Genomic DNA, 8,877 nt, shown 5'->3' with positions numbered 1-8,877 from the left:
CAGGAAATAATTACTTCTTATCAATGCACCTAGGACGCTTATCAATGCACCTAGGACGCTGTATCAATGCTTTTATCAATAAGACTGCCTGTGACAATTACCAAGAATACAAGAAACAATAAATGTTGGCAAGGATGGGGTGGGGAAGGTACGCTCATACATTGCTTATGGACCTACAAATAGGTACAACCACTATGGAAAGTGGTACGGAGATTCCTCAGAAAACTTGGAATGGAACCACCATTTGACCCAGTTATCCCACTCCTCAGACTTAAAATCAAAAGATTTAAAATCAGCATACTAGCTGGGCATGGTAGCACACACCTGGAATCCCAGTGGCTTGGGAGCCTGAGGCAGGAGGATCGAGAATTCAAAGCCAGACTCAGCAATGCCGAGGCGCTTAGCAACTCGGTAAGACCTTATCTCTAAATAAAAAAAAAAATAAAAAATAGGGCTATGGATGTGGCTCAGTGGTTGAGTGCCCCTGAGTTCAATCCCTGGTGCCCCCCGCAAATCAGCATACTATAGTGATGCAGTCACATCAATGTTTATAGCAGCTCAACTCACAATAGCTCAACTCTGGAATCAATCTAGATGCCCTTCAACAGATGACTGGATAAAGAAAGTGTGGTATATATACACAATAGAATATTACTCAATTTTAAATAAGAATGAAATTATGGCATTCACTGGTAAATGAATGGAGCTGAAAATATCATGCTAAGTGAAATAAGCCAATCCCCCCAAACAATATGTGGATGCTAATTTACAATAAGGGGGGCAGGCTAGGGAAGAAGAGAGTTACTCTGGATTGGGCAGAGGGGAGTGAAGGGAGGGGAGGGGGTATGGGGGTAGGAAGGATAGTAGAATGAATTGAACATTATTACCCTATGTGCATATATGACTACACGACTGGTATGATTCTACGCCATGTACAACCAGAAGAACGAGAAGTTATACTCCATTTATGTATGATGTGTCAAAGTATATTCTACTGTCATGTATAACTAATTAGAACAAATAAGAAAAAAAAGACTGCCTGTGATCATCTTGGCAGACTGAAGAGTATGGTCCTACAATCACGTATAAATGGTGAATAATTAGGATGAAACTCTCAATAAGAGAAAGGGTCAAAATCCAGGATCATGAGATCATCCTGTTTGAGGACAAACCATTATATTCTAGAAAAATATTATCTTGCTTTGTCCTTTTTTATAACCCAAACTCTCTCACCAAAAGCAACATAAGGACAGCCAGGGAGGGCATCTTTGTTATACATTTAATTTTATATTTAGAAAAAAAAGCCTTTTATCAGCTCTTTCATTTTTCACCTGTGCATTACTTTTGGTACATTTATATCCAGCCATGATTCTTAACATTAGAAACTGTTGACTACACTTGTTTATCTTTTTTTCCCTTGAGACTTTTTTGTAATGAAAACTAATGAAGAACATATAATCTGAAATGATGAAATAAAAGGTAGAAAGGCTGTCCATGGATGAAAGGAGGTAGAGGAGTGCTAATTGATTTAGAGGCAGAGGAAGACACAGCTTTTGGATAATTATGGGAATAGTAGGGTTTTTTTTTTCTCATAAAAGTGCATGAACACCAAACATTTTACTGTCTATTTTAGGATTTTCACAACCTTCTGAATCCCATCTATTGATTTCTGGAAGAAGCCATAAATACACTACTAATAGACATTGATACTGGATACAAAGCACCAAAATGTCAGCCACAACTTTGTAAAGTGGGACAGATTTTTGGATAAAATACTATATAATAAGTCTTTTATATTGACAAAGGAGAAAACATCCTGGCATTCCATTAAGCTTTAAGTAAATGCGAAGAGTAAATTGTCTCACTTCCAGGATATGTTAAACTAAGTGTCATCTCGAACTTATAACTGAAGGCACAGTGGATTTCTCAGCAGACACTGAATAAATCCATGGCATCTGAATTTTTAAATAAATCCTTAGAGGCATCCATAACAAGGCAGGGACATCTGCTGGAATTGAACACACTGAAAAATTTGAGTCCTCCATAAACATTGAAGATAGTATCTGAAAAGAAACATTCATTGGATAGGATTAGCAGTAGAGTAGATAATGTTGCTTGGTGCCTAAGCTTGGTTAGTTCTACTAGTTCAGAGATGATTCGCTCCTGCTCCTCATCCCCGCCCAGTGGCAACTGGTTCCATCATTGAGGTGATAAATTAGGAGTTACCTGAAGGCATGAAGTATGCAATATGAAATAATCTTATTTTATAATTGGAAATGCTTACATTTCCATTCTCATCTATTTCTACATATGATAAGCATAAAAAGTAAAGAACTTTTTTGTTCCCACAAGATGGCTTTTGGCTTTTTATTTTAGTCACTTTATATCTTTGAAAATGTTTAGACTTTTCACACATTTTGATTTCACCTGCCCAAGTTTTGCAACAGATATTTCTTAGAATTTTATTGCTCATTCTTCTTTTGTCCTGTGAGATGTTCTCTGGGCACTGCTGAGGGCCCCTGGGATCCTGGCCACTATGGACTACATCTCCCAGGTTCCCTTGACAACTAGCTTCCAGTAACCAATGGGAAGCCCTTGTAGGAGATCAGAAGGTGGCTTTCTATTGGGTTATTTCTTTCCATCTTACTCTCTCTTTTGTTAAGTCTCTGGTTGCCCCTGCATCCCCCCACAATAGATTCTGCTGGATGGCTCCTCCACGCTTTGTTGTCACTGATCTCCAGGAATTCTCTTCCCTCCCCCTTGTCTCTTTTGCCCTTGATGTGGTAATGGCCTGCCTCTATTACTAGACTCTGAGTATCTCAATAGCCTTTGTTTGTTCCCTATCCACATCTCTGAAGGAAGTTCCTTACTAAAGTCCCTTCTTTGGAACTTGTTGAAGTGAAGTCAGTTTCCTGCTGGGACCATGGCTGACATGCTTCATTTACCTTCTTTTCAAAAAAGTAAGGCTTGTGAAGCAGAAAGAAGAAAGGAGAAAATTCTTGAGAAGAGAAAGAAATAATAGGTTTTAAAAGACAAAACTTAACCAGACAATAGACTAAAACCCATGAAAAAGAAAATGCTCTTTTCTTTGCAATAGATCCCCCTAATAAATAAGATGTCATTAAGTAAAATGGTCCCCAATTTTCTCTGCAACATTACTTATACCAAAGAAAACCAGACTTAATGAAAATTATCACTACTTGCTATCTTTTGCTTATTCATTTCAAAGCAAAAATGGAACACACTGTATGTGCTCTTAACATTTAATAATCACATTTAAGAGAGAGGAAACTGAGGCTCTGAGGGATCAAATAATTTGTCCTGAATCATATAACTAGCAGATGGTAAAGAAAGAATTAATAACTTAGCACATAAGATTTCATATAGAATATTGCTTTCTTACATTATTGCAAAGTATTTGTCTTTGATTTAACTATAATCTTAAGATGCTTTTGACCCTCTGCGAAAAAGATCTTACTGTGCCCAAACACTTTTCATTAAAAATAGTTGATCTACTTGTTTACTCTTATTTTTATCTTGAGACTCCTCTATAATCATAGCTGATAAGTAAAAAAAAAAAAAAAAAAGAAGAAGAAAAAAGTGGAACTGCAGGTGTAGCTCAGTGTCAGAGTGCCCAGGGGTTCAGTCCTCACCACCTCAAAAACAAAAACAAAAACCCCAATGCAATATGATGCAACCTGCACAGAGGAGTGCTCACTGATGGAGAGGCAAAGGGAGGCAAAGCATACAGGGTTTCTGGAGGACAGTTTGGGCAAGAAGAAAGATTATTTGACTGACAGAGCCTTGGAGAACTTTGGGATCAAACACTTGGACACACATGGATGGACAGGTATGAGACATAGAGCTGTGGGAATTTGGATCTGGAATGTTCCCCCAAAGGATTGGTTCCCAGCCTGGCAGTATTGGAGGTAGTGAAACGTTTAAGAGGTAGGGACTCCTGGGAGGACTGCGGGTCACTGGGGTTGTGCCCTTGAAGGGGATTGTGGAACTCCAGCTCCTTCCTCCCTCTCTCTTTTGCTTCCTGGCCATGAGGTGTGCAGTTCTGTTCTGCTCCACAATTCCACCACGATGTGCTACCGCAGGCCCAAAGCAATGGGGCCAATCTATCATGGGCAGAAACTAAAATAGTGAATCAAAATAAAATTTCTCCTCAGAAGAATGATGGTTTGATTATTTTAGGTACTTGTTATAATGGACAGAAGGCTGACACTGAAGACAACACTGATGGAAAAGCAGATAACTGGTGATTCTTGATTGTCTGCTCATATATTTAAATGAGGCACTGAAAAGATGATCTGGAAGTCTGGGTCTGTCATCAGGACTCCTGACTTTTCTTTGCCCTAGGATGGCTACTGGGCTTTTCATCTCCACCCCTTTCTCTTTCTCAAAGGGCCAGCTGCAAGGTATCTATAAGTAGGCAAGAAATTAGAGACTTCTTGCCTGAATAAATTTATTGCCTTAGAGAAATAAATTTATTGTCCCACTTTAGTCTGTGTGGGTTCCCTGAGATAATGATCATTGCCTCGCATGACTGCTAGATGACAAAGTCAACAAACTAGTTCACAAACACAGAGCTCCCAGTCAGCATTTTTGTGTGTGTGTGTGTGTGTCCCATTCTTGAGTGTAAATAGGTATACAAGATCACTAGAAATCTGAATCCTCCACAAATATTGAAGTAGTATCTGAAACATTCATTGGATAGTATTAGCAGTAGAGTAGATTCTGTAGAAGTAAAGATCAATGAATTTAAAGACAAAGAAGTAAAAACTAGAAATATTAAAAAATTAAAATCTCAGAATCCTGTTACAACAGAAAACCTAGAAAAAGAGAGAAAATGGTCCAGAAATATTTGAAAAGAAAATCTGATGAAAAACATCCACTCACAAATTCAAATCCAAGGATTTTAGTGAACCCTAAGTAGAATAAGCACAAAGAAACCTATACTGTGCACATTGTTATCAAACTGGTCAATTGGCTCAAACTTAAAAGTAGGAAGAAAATCTTAAAGTGAAATTATAAAAGCCAGCAGAGAGAGAGGATCAACAGCTTCAAAGTCCTAAAGGCAAAAAAAATCAATAAAAATATTCTTCAAAACGAAAGCAAAATAAAAGTATTTTTCTGTTAAAGAAAAACTTAAATAATTTTTTTCGAATAACACAAATAATTAAGGAACATATTCCACCAGGCATGGGAGAACTTGGAATTATACAAAGGAGCAAAAAAGGGAAATAATGGTAATTTTTAAAGTGGGTAAATATAAAAACCTTTTACCTCTTACTTTTAAATTTCTTTAGAGGATTTTTTGACTACATAAAGAAAAACTAATAATAATATGTTGTGGTGTTTATAAGGTAGATGGAAGCAGAAATTTGACAACAATAATACAAAGGACGAAAAGGTGGAAATTAAATCACAGTTGCACTTTATATGGAGGAAATAATACCATTTCAAGATAGACTGTGGTAAAGTAGAGATGTATATTATAAACCCTACAGCAACTACTAAAAACAGAAAAGCAAAGTTACAACTAACAGACAATAGAAAAGATGAAATAGAATACTAAGAAGTATTCAATCAAATAGAAGTCTAGGGAGGTGGCTCTGGGGTAGAGAGTACGCCTGCCCTGATTCGATCCTGAAGGAAAAAAAGGAGGCATGAAAGAGGAGAAAAGAAAGAAAAAAGGCAACAAAAAGGAAAAAAAATTAAGAAGATAATATACTTAAAGCCAATCATAGTAATAATTACATTAAGTGTAAATGCACTAACAGAGCAACTAAAAGGTAGAGATTGCACAAATGATTAAAAAATAATACCCAATAAAATACTGTCTGCAAAAAACAACTATATTGGTCAGTGTTGTATTCACCTTTGAAATAAGACAAAAGAATGAAGCATTTAGAAGGATTTTTCACTAAGGTCTTTTCATATTTTTAGCAGGATTGTTCACTAAGGTATTTTCATATTCTTTAATTTTTTTATTCTTTTGATTTTTTCATTAGAATTTTATAGTTATACACAATAGATGGGTTCACTCTAACAAATTCTCACATGCATGGCAATTAATTTCAGTTCATGACCCTCTCTTTTCCCTCTCCTCCTCCCTCTCCTCTCCCATTCTCCTTCCTGTACTCTACTGAAGGGGCACCTCCTTTCTCCACAGAAAAATCTTAATTGGGCTTCTCCAGAAATCTTCACCATGGCTGATTTTAGTACTGTCAGCAAAAAAGTCTCTGCAAAAGAGTTCAATGTAGATAAACTTCCTATTTTCATGTTGCCCTGTTTTACTTGGTCACTGGCCGGGAAGATACCAGCACTCCAGGTGCTGGACACCCCCTTACTAGTTTTTCACAAACGAATCCATTATAGTACTTTGTAGAAATGAATAAACAAGGCCTCTGGCCTTGAGCTGGGCTTCACAGAGATGTCTACATTTTTAAGATAAATTACCAATTTGGCTCCATGGTAACAGCTGACAGGGGGAGGAAAAAGGAGAGAGAAGAAGCTCTCCCCTTCTCAGGTGTTGTCCTTGAAGGGTTAACTTGCCCAAAACAGTGAAAGGAAAAGCTGCTTTTATGTGAACTTCTGCAGACTGTGAACTTCTGAGCCTCTCTCCTTACATGCTGGGTATAAAACTCTGAAACTACTTGAACTCGGGGTTCAGGGGATTGATTGATTACAGCAAAAGCTGTGCCCTCTGAACCTGGCTGTAGCCAAATAAAACTGTTTCCTGCTGTCTTCGGTGCCTTGCCTCATTTGTCCCTACAACACTTCCAGACTTCCTTTTGCTCCTCTATTAATTTATATTTGATTGGTTCTAATGTTATCCTACCTTCCCTCTCACTTTTCTTTATTTTACTTTAGCTCCCACGTTTGATAGAAAACATTTGACCTTTGAGTTTCTGAGTTTGGCTTATTTCACTTAGCATGATATTCTCCATTTCCATCCATTTACCAGCAAATACCATAATTTCATTATTTTTTATGGATGAGTAGAACTCCCATTGTATATAAATTCCACAATTTCTTGATGGGCATCTGGGTTGATTTCATCTTGTTTTATTCTTAATTGATATATAATTGTAGATATTTATAGGTACAGTGTGATATTTTGATACATAAATACATTTCCTAATGATCAAACCGGGGCGATTAATATATCTTTCCTTTCTGACATTGATGATTTCATTGTGGTGAAAATATTTTAAATTCTCTCTTCTAGTTATTTTGAAAATACACTATTGTTATCTCTAGTCACCCTACTGTGTAATAGACCCCCAGAACCTATTCCGCCTATCCAACTATAACTTTTTAACTCATCAATCAACCCTCCTCCCTTCCCTCCCCAGCCTCTGTTCATATTTTTAATTTTTTTGGTACCAGGGATTGAACCCATGGGTGCTTAACAAATGAACCACATCCTCAAAGCCCCCTACTTTTAAATTTTGAGACAGGGTCTCACTAAATTGCTTAGGGCCTCTGTTCATATTTTAAATGAGGCATTGAAAAGATTATCCAGTGACTTTGCATTAGGATGATCAAGAAAGAAGATGGCTACTGGTTTTCCCATATCACCCTTTCTCTCTCTCTCTCTCTCTCTCTCTCTCTCTCTCTCTCTCTCTCTCTCTCTTTCTCTCTCTCTCTCTCTCTGGAGGCCAGCAACAAGGTATCTACCAGGTAGAAAGAAATGACAGGCTTTTTCTGAGCATGAGTTGCATGGTCCTGGAGAAAAGACCTTCACATTTTTGTCCTTGGTGTGTTCTCTGAGATAATGGCCATTTCCCCACTGCCCGCTTCTCACTCTCCCTGGCCCCTTACTCTACTCAACTGGTCTCTCTTCTATTTTCATGAGATCCCCCCACACAAACTTTTTTTTTTTTGTCTTTTTTTTTCTCTCTCTCTAGTTTTCACATATGAAAGAAAACACATGACTCTTGACTTTCTGAGTTTGGCTTATTTCATTCAGCATTATGTTCTATAGTTCCATCCATTTTCCAGCAAATGACATAATTTCCATTCTTCTTTATAGCTGAGTAAAACTCTATGGTGTATATATACCACATTTTCTTCATCTATTCATCTGTTGATGGACACTTAGGCTGGTTCCATAACTTGACTATTGGGAATTGTGCTGCTATAAACATGAGTATGCATGCATCATATCTAGTATGCTGTCAGTCCAGATTCTTAATGGGAGTTGCTATGAAGAATTTGTGGAAATATTTAACCTCTCACAGCTCATCTTCTATATAACTATTTACATTCCTCTCTGAGAAGTAGAACTTAACTTTGCTCAGAAAAAGTTTTGGCTTTGCCCTTAACATCTGGGAAGTTTCCTTTAACGTTTTTCTTTCTCTTTGGGCCCTGTGTTAGCCAAAGAGCAACATGTGATTTAGGGTGGTGGCTGACCACATGCAATAGTGCTATGGTATGGGGCTCGCCACATCAGAAAGATCAACAATGTGATGTAGGTTGGGGGATTTGGGTCACTCCCTGAGGGGCTGAAGACTGAGATTGATTACATGGAAATAAATCATGCCTATGCAATTGAGCGCCAATAAAATATTTGAACTTGAAGGTTTGGGTGAGCTTCCTTGGTTATCAAAATTCCATACATATCATCACACATAGATGCTAAGGAAAGTAACATATCCTGACTCCTAGAGAGAAGACAAGGGAAGTTCTGCATTAACTACTTTCTCTAGCTCTTCCCTATTCCTTTAGCTCATGTTAATCTGCACCTTTTCCTGTAATAAACTGTAACCATGAGTACAACAGTGCTCAGTGATTTCTTTGAACTCTTCCAGTGAATTGTCAAATCTAAGGTGATTTTGAGAAGTACTCTGACCTTGTAGTGGG

The sequence above is a fragment of the Spermophilus citellus genome, assembly GCF_964194105.1.
Source record: "Spermophilus citellus genome assembly, chromosome: 1".
NCBI classification, from domain to species: domain Eukaryota; kingdom Metazoa; phylum Chordata; class Mammalia; order Rodentia; family Sciuridae; genus Spermophilus; species Spermophilus citellus.
Note: the sequence above shows the minus strand (reverse complement) of the source record.